The 12,393-nt window shown below is 46.2% G+C and overlaps 1 long non-coding RNA gene across 1 annotated transcript in view; it reads right to left on the bottom strand.

Annotated features, from left to right (window-relative positions):
• Window positions 1-2,844: 2,844 nt before the first annotated feature.
• Window positions 2,845-12,393, bottom strand: part of LOC121080696 — a 29,318-nt gene continuing 19,769 nt past the window's right edge. Inside the window, exon 6 of the long non-coding RNA XR_005825465.1 lies at window positions 2,845-4,572. This is a non-coding gene — a long non-coding RNA (uncharacterized LOC121080696). The remainder of the gene's footprint in view (window positions 4,573-12,393) is intronic.

Raw genomic sequence — 12,393 nt, 5'->3', positions numbered from 1 at the left:
TGGTTTGGACAAAAGACATCCTATTAGATTTCTGTTACTGGCTCCATTTGAGCAAAAGGGCTTGGAGTTGGGATTTAATTAGAAGCTGATAACTGCTGTTGAAAGGCAGCCTGGTTTAAAAGGCTTTCAGCAATCTTGGGAAATGTTGTGCATTGTTCTGTTTTTTCCCTTTGATAATTACCTAGTCTGAGTCATATAATTTTATATATAATTATTCTCATTTGCCACATGCACTAGGAGAATTAAGAAACACTGGCTGTGAGGTGCTTCTCCGGCCGCCCCAGGGTCACTCCCAGAGCTCCGCACCGCTGCCAGGCGGGCACTCGCTAGCTTTTGAGAAGCAAATATTGTCTCTCCCTGTCTGTCTTGTCTATCGTGTACCTTGGACTGCTTCTTTTTAGGTGTGACTTTGCTGTGTAGACACCTGCTTGTTGTGGAAAACCATCTTGTAACCAAAGTGAGGTGCCCTTGCTGATACGTGGCAGTGGTGCCGGCTGTCCCGGGCGTTACAGTGGGGGCACATCTCACAGAAAGACGAGCAGCTCTGTGTACATTGATTTTCCGTTTACATGGTAGGTGCGGTGTAGCACACTGACTGACCTTGTTTTAAAATGTACTTCTAATGTGTTACAAGAGCTGTCAGCTGGACTCAAGACTTCAAGGACTGATGGCCAGGTCATCTGTCCTGCGGGATTTCCAGATGAAGACCCTTATAGGATGCTCTACAGCACAAGGTCAGAGATCGCCAGCGAGCTCCCCGTGGTGCAACGGAAAGCCGGCCTCTCCTGTCGACATATCAGCTGAATTACAAAGTGGGATTTCAAGGTGAGACTTGAATCCAGCTGGTCTCATGGCGGCGTTTCAAGGGCATGCGAATAGGGTGTGGAGGTTGGCATTACACAGGTCTTAAAGTAGGGTGTGCAGAAAGGGCTGACCTCTAGCTGAAGGACATGTTTAGGTGCTGCTGACTTTGTCATTAAACCTTAAGATGAAATATTGCCCCAGGTGAGTTCTGTTTATGATGTTTTCAGACTATTTTAATAGCGATATCATAGCGAGCTGTGGCCATGATTTACACCGCGACAGCAGAGGGTACCCTCCGGTAATCCAGCAGAACGGTCACTCTCTGTGTGGAGGGAGCCAAGGGACCGCAGCGCTGGGGACCCTCTCCTGCAGCCGTTTTATTGCCACTTTCGTTCTGGTTCCTGAGCTGTGAACGATAAAGGACTCGCTTAACCTTCAGCCATGGAGTTACGCACACAGATCGCACTGCGGGGGCGGGCAGGAGAAAGCAGATAAATTGCACATGGATGTTTATATTTCTGCATATTGTGCCTCCATTTAGCTGTCAAATGCCCCATTGTTATTCTCAAAGACATATGCACTCACTCCTTTATTCTTTGATTAATAAGATGTAAGAGGGAATCTATGGCCATTGGGATGCAATGAATCAGTTCTGGGGAAAGCTAATTCGCTAAAGAAGAAATCGTACAAGGGAAGAAGCGATGTAGGGATGGGAGCATTAAGCCAGAGGTGCAACTCTCGGAAAGGCTTTCCTAGAGTCTACCTTTAGATTATTTCTTGCTGTTTTTTCACTTCTCGGCCTTTTCCCAGTGTCCTAGTTGAAGGACACCTTTGAAATGAGGGATGAGCTATAATGAGAAAAGAGACGCAAATTAATCAAAGATGACACTAGAAATGATGTGAAACATAATTTCTTTGGCACAGTGGTCAGATGTAAGGGTGTATGTATATGTGTGTGTGTGTGTGTGTACGCAGGCACATATACATGAGCTGTCATTGCTCATCGCTTGCAATGCTTGTGAAGGACTATACAAATATGAAAACTAATAAACCCTAAACAGAGGTGTGGGTGACCTTCAGTTAGAGCTCTGGAGTCGCATTCAGAAGGCATGGGTTTGCTTGTTGCCTCCCTCTCAGTTTTCCTCTGTGATTTCAGGTAAAATCTTGAGCATTGTAGGTGGTGGCAGCAGGTGCCCCCCAGCAGCAGAGCCTTCTCCCCCAGGACCAGATGGGTGAGGTACACCAGAGGGAGGGAGGAGGGGGGAAATTCAGTGTGGCTGGCATCTTTTTATCTGACTGGGAGCCAGCGCAGAGACGGCGCTGCGCTGTGCTGCTGACACCGACTGAAGATTGGTCCCTGGCTTTACAACACACAGGGGCAATTAACTTTTATACAGTGCCTTGTGTTTCATAGTAAAATTCAGTGTCACCCTGAGAGCTGCAGGAGTCCAGTGCTCGTCGTAGCCAGCTGTAACATCAGAGGCTGCCTGCTCGCTGGCAGAGGAAGGATAGTCATATTTCCCCGGTGAAGCACCTGACACACGCTGTGTCCTGAAGATGGTTTGCAGCTCCCTTTGGGCAGCCTGTTGCAGTTGGGGTTTTTCCCCAGTCAGCTGTCATTAGGCAGTTGTGCAGGGACAATGTGGTGTCACCTGCAGACATCCCCATTTCTCCCTGCAGTGAGGCATGCTGGTTCCCAAGAGCCGGGTGAGGGGAGGCACTGGCTGCCCCGGGACATGGGCTGTGGCAGTTTTCCCTCGGAGTTTCCCAGCAGCGCATGGTGGTGACGATGCTGTGTGGCCGCACACTTGCTCTGCTGGATTTCTCTGAACAAACACCACATTACATGTCATAAACAAGGTTACTGAACTTTTTTTTAACTAGAAGCACAAATGTATGGATTTTAAGTTGTTTAATGAAGCATGATAATTGAATGGCAATGGCTGTTCTTTAAAATCCTGAAAATAGATGGAAATCTGTTGGGATCAATGTGTTGTCTACAGGGAACTAATCTATCTCTGAAAGAAGCTGATTTGTTCTTGTTGTTCTATGAAATTAGAAAATGCTGCTATTTATGAAGCACATTTATAAAACTTGCTTGCTACTTTTAAAGAGTTGGCATAAGAGCATTTACTTGTCATGTATTTATCAAATAACATACATGTAGCTGCCTTACAAAACCAGCTCCAATTAAAAAGAGATTTGAGAAGTAATCTGGTATGTAGGCTGTAAAGCTCTAGTGGAAGGAAAATGTACCTGGTTAAAGAATCAAATGTGGCTCTTAAAACCCAGACTGGCGGTGTTTTAGCCTGTAATACAATTTTGTTCCCTTAAAACCTTTTATTGACATGAAAGTCATTCTGCCAGTGACTTTGCAGAGTTTGGTGTGCTTGCAAGTGAATAGCAATGTGTAAGTAACTAAGCAAGAACGTGTCATGTCTTCTCAGGAGCATTCATACTAGATCTATATACTAATAGGAAATCATTGTTCGGGTCACAGGGTAGGAGAGGACAATGGGAATCTTAAATCCCACAGGAAATAAAAAAATGAAAGAAACGGTGACTGTTGGGAGTTTTCCACAGTCAGAGGTGTTGCATCTTGAAAACCACTCACCATTGTCATATGTTGTCGAAACCACTCAGAGCTCTTACCTGTCCCGTTGACTCCTATGAAGAGGGAAATGAAAATGTTGTAGTGAATGAGAGAAAGCTAAACAAGCCAGCACCTTGTGAGCCAGTGACGTGTCAGAACTGGTAAAATATTTCACTGTGCAAGTTATTAAAAATGAGGAAATTGTATATGGTGTAAAGTTTGATCTTGATTGATTGTGTATGCTTAGAGCTAAGTCAGATCAATCCAAGCCACTGCATTAAAAAAGCAGTGACTTGACAGGAATTGCATAGATTGCCAACATGCTCAAAACTATTTTCACTACTTCGCTGAAATAAACACCTCAGTTCTGCCAAAACATATTAAAGGTAAAACGAGTCACCACGAAAGCAACCTAAAAGAAAACTGCCTTGCAGGAGGTGAATGACACTCTCGATGGAGACCGATGCTCCTGCCGTGGTGGCAGCAGGGGAGGGGGCTGCAGACCCTCGGTGCAGGTGAGCTCTCTGTCCTGGCTGGGCTGCCCCCAGGCAGGCACACGCTCCTGTTGGTGACGCAGGCAGCCCAGACAGCTGCCTAGCACAGGCTGCTCGGGGGACCAGGAGTGCAAGGGTGGCTGAAAAATGCCCAGGGGTGAGCTCCATCAAAGTAGTGAGGTCCATCACAGGGGATGGAGCACTGACTTGAGCTGGGCTTCAGCACGGGACCGATTAAGCTGGGAAGACTGGGCAGGCTGATATCAAAAATGTCATTGTCAGTGTGCCTGGGTCTTAGATGCTTTTCCTGAGGGATTATTACAGTCTGTCATAAAATAGCTCTTTCTCAGCCCAGATAGTGATGAAAACATCCAGCTCAGGACAGTTCAGTCTCTGTGACAGTTGATATTTCCCCCTTTTGTTCTTTGAAGTTCCATTTGTGGCTGATAGTTGGGCAGCTTTTCCCGTGGTTCTTGTGCTTGGTGTTCACCCCAAGGGCAGCGAAAGACAGCGGCTGTTGAGTGCTGTGTGGAGGTGAGGTGGCAAAACTGTTGGGCTTTCTCCTTCCCAGGCCGCTTTTCTGGGTTCTGTTTGCTTTTTATTTTCTCTTTTTTAGTTGAGGCAGCTGAGGCAAAATAATCCCCTTCTGAAAGTTTTTTGAATTTGCATCAGCTGCAACTCCTGTGGGAAAATCACAGCTGTTCATATATGTGTATGCATATGGAGATAAAAAAATAGCAGAAGTATTGAGATGAGGTGATGGGATCTTCACACACTGGGGACAGGGACCAGGGTCAGCCCGTGTCTGAGACGCGCACACACACACACACCCCTGATGGCAATGCCCATCAGGGGTTTCTTAGTTCCACACCAGGAGCCGAGCGGAGCAGGGGTGGACACAGCCTTCGCCGGGCTCAGCAGCGCTGTCGTGGTGCTGAGCGCAGCTCCCCTGCCCGTGGCAGCTCCAGCAGCGCCCAGGGCACAGCAGGGGCAGGATGGATCCTGTGGCTGGGGCTGGTGGGGGTCCAGCTATTGGTTTCCAGAGCAGCTTCTCAAACACTGCAAGGGCTGATGACTGCAGGGCAGGGAAGAGCCTCGTGAATGGCTTCAGCTAGCTTTCACCTCTCAGGGACAGGGGAAAGAAAAACCATCATTTTTAGAGAACCTGATAAGCAGGAATTAGCTAGGCGTATGTGCCTCTGATGAGTCTAAATCTGAAGTAACTATAAAAACATGCGAGTCCTCAGGAAAAAGACAAGGATGTGAATCTCCCTGAATGTCTCTGCCAAGCAAAGGAGTTTGAAAAGGTCTTTTTATACTTTCAAGTTCTTTCCCCATATCAAATCAAGGAGAATCGAGAATGAATCCCAAAACCTCTAATCTCTGCTTTGTGAATATATTATCTTCATGTCTGAAAAGTTCAGCTACTTCCATTTTTCGAGCTGGCCGCAAACATAACTAAAAGCTGTAAGATTAAAGATTGAAATGTAAAGTTAAATTGCAAATGAGGAGCAAACTTTTTCTTAGTAATTTTCCAGAGGAATAGAATGTATATTGTATTTCTCACTGTGCGAGTGCTTCTCTCAGATGGTTTCAGGGCTGGTTGCAGGTGGGAGGCTGTGCTCACAGCGGCCAGGCTGTGCTCACCATCTGCCGGCGCTGGGACAGCTTTGGTTTAGCTCTAAAAGTGGGAATGGTTGTTCTGCCCCCCAGCTGCCTGGGTTCTGGCTGCACCCCCTGGGCTGAGTTGCCCCCCCATGCGCTGCCAGGCATGCGGGGTACACTAATGTTCTGTAGCAGTGACAGTTCATCTTAAACTTCTTTCAGTCTTGCCACAATGCTGGAAACCTGAAACACCAGGGCACAAAACCACACAAAAAGTAGTTGTTTATTAGCTGCATTGTGGGGGGACAGGGCTGAGCAGTAGCGCAGTCACCACATGGCTGGGGCAAGAAGCCAGGACCATTGTAAGGGGCCACGCTGTAAGGACCACTGCAACCTACAGCTGCCGTGGGCAAGAGCAACAGCTCCCAGCGCCTGTTAAAGCCAGCGGGATGTAATCAGTGGTTGGTCTGGTTTTTTAATCAGGAAGCAGAATTTTATAGAACAGGCTGCAGATACAGCTAGTGCACTGTGTGTTGAGTTGCATTAAATTGTTAGTAGTCCTTTCTTCCTCTGGCAAGAACCCCAGTATGAATTATTGTGTGTATATATATAATGACTAAGCAGGGGAGGAGCTTTTAGGTCTCGTGTGTTAAAGTTTAAAGCAGAGTGAGGCCGCTGCGGACGCCCAGCGTGTGGGGCTGGGGCATGCAGGTTGGGTTGTTAGCCCAGCAGGCTGGAGTGTGTCTTTGAAGTGTATTTTGTAAGGCCAAATAGCCAGGAACCCAGTGCTCCTCTGCTGGGGGCCAAAGGAGGGGACGAGGCCCTGGGCTGGAGCAGGGGGGATCTGGTGGCAGCGGGTCTGGCCCCAGAGACAGCCTGCCCTGCTCCTGTGGCGAGGAGCAGCTTCTCAAGAGCAATTAATTTGTTCAGTGGATAGAAATGCAGAGCCAGGGTGTCAGTTTGATTGAACGCACAAGTAGTTTCTGTGAAAAAGCTAACAGTGAAAGAAGTTGTACCTAACAGTTTCTATTGATGCTTTACAACCAGAGAAGCAAAGAGGGATGTGATGACTGTTGCAAGGCTGCATTCGCCGTGGAGCTCTTTGGGGCGGCCCGCTTGAGGTAACTCTTGTGGGTCAGAGTTTGGTCACAAGCCGAGCAGCAAGAGCTAGGAGAATAATATTACATCTTAAGCCAGGCAAACTTCGTCCAAAAGGGCATCCTGTAATGAATTTTAAATGAATTTAAACAAGCTCAAAACTAAGTTTAAAGTGTTAGAAAGAACATGTGCAATCTCAGGACTTGGACAGCCAGATGCCACAATCTAATAATTTAGTATAGTCTTAATTAGGTTTTGGTGTTGGGTTTTTTTATAAAGCAATCTGTCCTTTGCTGTTCAGAAACCTCTTTCATACAAACCATGTCACCGGTGTGATGAGCCAAAGCTGCAGTTGCCAGTCAGTTTCTTGCTCAAGGGGCATGAACAAAGTTTTCGGAGTGCAGCACCCAAAGCCCTCCTGTCCTTATAACGCTAACCAAGCAAGCAGAACGCTAATTACTTCAAACAGTGCTTGGGGAACAGATGTATCCCTACAGCCAAGAGAGGGGCTGTCACCTGGTGGGATTTCCCCCCATTTCCAGAGGTCCTCAGATGAGGCTGTGCCGGGTGAAGAAGAGCTTTCTCTGCAGACCTGGAAGCCCACCTGCATTTTTTTAACTTCTGGAGCTGCCTGGGAAAGAAAAAGCTGCAAGCTAAAGCTTGTAAGAAAAATGGTCAACTATCTGTAATTGTCAGTGCTAGCCAAAAAGGCAGGAATGGCTCTTTTTATAGAGCTGTACAGGTCCAGCAGTAATAAATCACTGCTGCAGCCTGGTGCTTGGGTTGTGGTGCCCTGTCACCAAGAATAAATGACAAAGCAACTTTGTGAAAGGAATAGGGAATGTGAGGGGCACCTAAACCCTGCTGGGGGTGGGGTGGGGTTGGAGGGGGGAGCAATGCTGCTGAGGGTCGGAGCATCCCCCCACAGGGACCAGAAACCAGTTTTAGGAACAGGAGGGCTGAAAAACTTCACTTGTTGCCCGGTCTGAAATGGTTTTGGTGCTCGTGGGCTGGTGGGGGTGGGAGCTGTTGGTCTGTTTGGTACAAGGATGGCTGCCCTTGTTTTGGATTAGATTAAGATGAAGGTTTGGGCTGGGACTGAATTTTACAAAAGAATGATTTCTGCTACCCAAAGTGCTATAGATGGTCCTGTCCTGGTCTAGAAGTGGTGGTGAAGTGTGTCAGCTTAGGAGGAGGGGCAGGGACAGGGAAAGTATTGGGGAATTTATGTGGTACTGCTTGAGGGGAATTAAACAGGCGTGTTTGTGGGCACCATATAAATTCCCCAACAAAAGGCAGAAAACGGTGCGTCAGGGGTGCTGCTGTGAGTTACAGTTAAGTTCCCCACTCATTTCCAACATTGGCTTTTAGCATCAGGTCATCGGTGCAATTCAATTTGACGTAACAAGTAATAAACATGATGTACTCCCGGTTTTATCTGTGGCATGGTCTTTTATGGATGTCCCATGCCTTCATTAAAATGCCTGCTGTCTTCAAGTTGTCCAGCATGATTACAATGAAAATCATTTTAAAGAAAAAACGCTAAGTGCTCATTACAAAGAACCAAAGCACCAGAGCCGGCATCTCAGCTCGGTACATGCAGGGGCGCAGGGCTCAGCTGTGGAGCTGCGGCTCGGCACCAGCGGGGACCCATGGCACAGCCGTGGCACCCCTCGTCCCAAGAGCTCTAAGTTTACTTAAGCAAACACCATCAAAGTGCCCTGGCAAGGTGGCTGTAACATAGCGCTCAGCGCTTCTGGAGTACATTTTCATCTTGTGTTTTGCAAACATTAATTAACCCTCACAGATGAGCAAGTGGCAGCGTGCCCTGGTGCGGGGTGATTTGCTTAATGTTGAAGGGAAGCGTGGAGCCGGGCAGGCACGGCCCCACCAGCCTGGGGAAGGTCGCCCCAGTGTAGTGGGACCAGGATTTCTGGCAGAAATGGCTTTCATAGTTTCTTGCAATAGACAGTTTTCAGCAGAGGGTGGAGGTTCCCACTTTGCATAGCCAGGTTTTTTATTTCTGTAACTGATTAAGAAATTACAATTGTTCATATTTTAAAACTGGTCAAAGAATTATGTGTGTGTTTTCCACCCTGTGGCTTAAAAGCCCTTATCTACGCTTTTTTCTGTACTTGTTCTAAAATGTGTTGGCCTTAGCAATTGATTACTTTAATTTGCTCAGGCAGGCATTCATTACACTGCGCCACTCACATCATTATTAAATAAGCTGCTTTATGCAGCAAAATTACTCCGGTACAATTAGCAAGATATTGTTTCTAAAGGAGCCCCACGCTTCTGCTCAGGTAAAAGGGCATCCAGGGCAATCATTTAAAATAAAAGAAGATACCTTGCCTTTCCCATAATATCTGCTCCTTGGCACCGGCACCGATGGTCCCATATTTAAAAAATACAGGCTTTAAAAAAAAATCATGAGATTTCCTTAATAACTGGGGGAATTGAAAGAAAGCAGCAGCCGTGCTGTGAGCACTGGAGTTTTTGGCCCGTTTGGGGGGAAGGCGGTGGCACCCGCCGGTGTCTCCCGCCATGCCACACGCACGCGAGCGATGGCACCCGCTGCCCGGGCTGGTGCCCCGGTCCCCACGGCATGGTTGGGCAGTGCCGGGGCTGGCAGGTGGCTGCGGGTGGCCACAGCCGGCAGGCGCTCTGGGTGTGACCAGGGGTCCCGCGCGGGGTCCCGGCTGTGTGGGGCTGCTCGTGTTATCTGAGAAGGCTTTGCAGGCAGCCCTCAGATAATCTGTTTGCTAATGCAAAGCAGAGAAGGAAGAAAAAACATTTAATTTTACCTCTCTCTTGCTGCGGAAACCAGGAATTAATAATATAAATTCTAAAGAGAAGGCTATTTTTTCGTCTGTCTCATGCAAGCGTTATTATGTGGCGATTATGATTAAGAAAAGTAATTTTCTTCTATACAGACTGTAACGGATGATGGCCCAAACAAGGCTGTTCACCGTTCCCATCTTTCCGTGCACTCACACTGCAGCGCACGCCCCTGCTCAGGGCGCCCACACGCGTGGGCCGAGTGGGGCCCCTGCCGCCCCACAAGCGCTGCTCTTGCCCTGCTGTGCAGCATCCACAGAAGGTAGAAAAGTTAAATTGCTTTTTTTTTTTCATTTGACCATGCAGGCGATGGATGATGGCCGACCTGTGACCGCTGGCACCACCACAAGGTGCAGGTGGAGACAGCTTTGTGCAGCCCGCCAGCGCCTGGTGCGGGGGTCCCGGGGAGTGCCATGGTGGCGTACAGCCACGTCCCGCCGCTGACCGCCCCACCTGCCCACACAGCAGCTCCCACAGCCGGTGGGCACAGTCCCCACCCTGCCGGGCTGCCCAGCACACCTCCCACAGCCAGTTAATGGTCATTACTGGGGGCTGGTGGCAGCGGCCGGGCGCAGGTCACTGGGCAGCCACGGCACGGGCGGTACACAGGCGGTGTTGGCGTAGGAAATGGCAGCCCGGGAGCGGAGGGGGCTGTGTATCAAGAAGAAGAATGAGCAGCACCGCTGCTGCTGTGGGCCGCGCACCGCAGGAGGGGTCACGGTGTGGCGGGCTGGTGGCTGTCTCTTCGCCCGGAGCCAGGCCGCGCCGTGGGTTACTGGCCGTGTAAGCACCTTCCGGAGGAGAAACGGGGAGGTAACGCCCGTGTTGGGAGCTGGCTCACCACGCACCTGAGCTGCCCGTGCCACTGGCCACGGCCCCCCCGGCACACGGGCCAGCGGTTCTGCTGGCCACCTTGGCCCCTCGCTGCGCCCAGCAGCACAGGGCCCCCCACCCAGCACCTGGGGACGTGTCGCAGCACCCAGAGGTGGCCACAGCCCCTTGTCACCGGCCCCTGCCTGCCACAGCCCAGTGGGCACAGGGAGAGGGCTCTGTGTGTGGTAGTAGCATATGTAACTATAGCACGTAGTGTATGTATAATGATATACTATAGAGGATATACTGCATGATATGTATATATCTGCATATACATATGATATGTATCATAGAGCACATATACTATGTGATGTGCCTACATGTAGTAGGTATTATAAATATATATACTCTATATAGTATACATATATGCCTATGCGCATATCCTATATGCACATACATACAGTATATGTGTACGTATATGTAGAGACAGCATGGGAAGAGTGTATATACATGTATGTATACATTGCACATACACACTATTCACATGCGCTCTGTACACACACTGTAGCTGTTACATACTCGATAGTGTGGAAATGTATATGAGATAGTATAATGTATACTATGTGCATACAGTATATGTATGCTACAAAGTATACACACATACATATATTTCTGTACGATATGCACATATATACTATATCCTAAGATGTACTGTGCCTATACTACATAGTATATATGTGTATACTGTATAGTATGTATAAGTATGCATGTCATATATATTATACTATCTAGAATGCATTTGTATGCTATCTAGTATGTACTATGTAATACCTACAGTATATAAACAGTGTATATATATAGTAAACAACTATAGTATGCAAACTACTAGAATAGTATATATATGTTCTATACGTACACACTCTTACACATGCTATAGCTATTACATAGTTTATATATTTATACCAGGTAGTATAATGTATATATTGTACATATATGAAATAGTAAAATGTATACTGAATATATGTTTATAGATATAGTATGTATTCTATATAGTATATGTCATGTCTAAGGAGTGAGCATATTTGTGTGCTTATATAGGGTAAGTATATTGTGTGTGAATGCATACACTCTGTGTAGTGTATGTGTATGTACAATATCTATAGTACCTAATGATAAATAGTATATGGTACATATACGATATCTAATGTATATATCTATACTATACTGTGTGGGTTCTTTGGACGTGGGGAGAGAGAACATATGGTTTATATACAGTATTTCTTGTGTATAAACTGTATAGTATGTCATTACAATAGTATATATATTATATAGTGTGTAACGTTTTGTATTTAAAATATAAATGTATATTAAAATGTATTAAAATATTTTAAAAATACATAGGCAAGGGTCAGAGTGGGAGAGAAGAGCAAGACATTGTGGGGGTGTGTCTTTACTGTGTTGATAGTTGATAATATCCAGTATATATAATGTATAGTATATTATATTTTTTTTATGTGACAGAAAGAGTCTGTGTTTCTGTGTATGGCTATATAGCATATATACGGTATAGTGTGCATTGTGTATGTGTAAGTGTAGTGTGTGTATACTTCTAACATTGTGTGTACATTGTAGTGTACAGCATATAATTATAAATAGTATACTTTATAAACATAGCATTTGCTTACAGTTTATAAAGTATATAATACAGTTTGTAATGTGAATATAGACAGGGAGCCAGAGAGACTCTGCGTGTGTGTGGAGAGACACTATATGTATGGGGGACTTATAGCGAGAATGATAACTATGTGTATGAGTGTGGTCAGGATGTGTTTATATACAAAATGTGTATTATAAAGAGGATCTAGGATAAATGTTATGTAAAGCACAGTGCAAATGATAGATGAGGGAGAAGAAAGAGAGTGTGAAATGTGTGTGTGTATAGCCTATATGCAGTGTATGTGTATAAATATAAAATATATAGTCTGTAGTTATGAATCGTGTATGTTAACTATACTATGTATAATGCATAATACATAATAGATTGTCTATATACACATATTTGTATGTATATATAAACAAATGAAACAAGAGTTTGTTTATGTATCGTTTATGTGTATTTATGGATTTGTAGTATATATAGTGTAT

The sequence above is a fragment of the Falco naumanni genome, chromosome 1 (assembly GCF_017639655.2).
Source record: "Falco naumanni isolate bFalNau1 chromosome 1, bFalNau1.pat, whole genome shotgun sequence".
Classification (NCBI taxonomy): Eukaryota; Metazoa; Chordata; class Aves; order Falconiformes; family Falconidae; genus Falco; species Falco naumanni.
The sequence above is the reverse complement of the archived record's forward strand: the minus strand, read 5'-3'. Positions and strand labels throughout refer to the sequence as shown.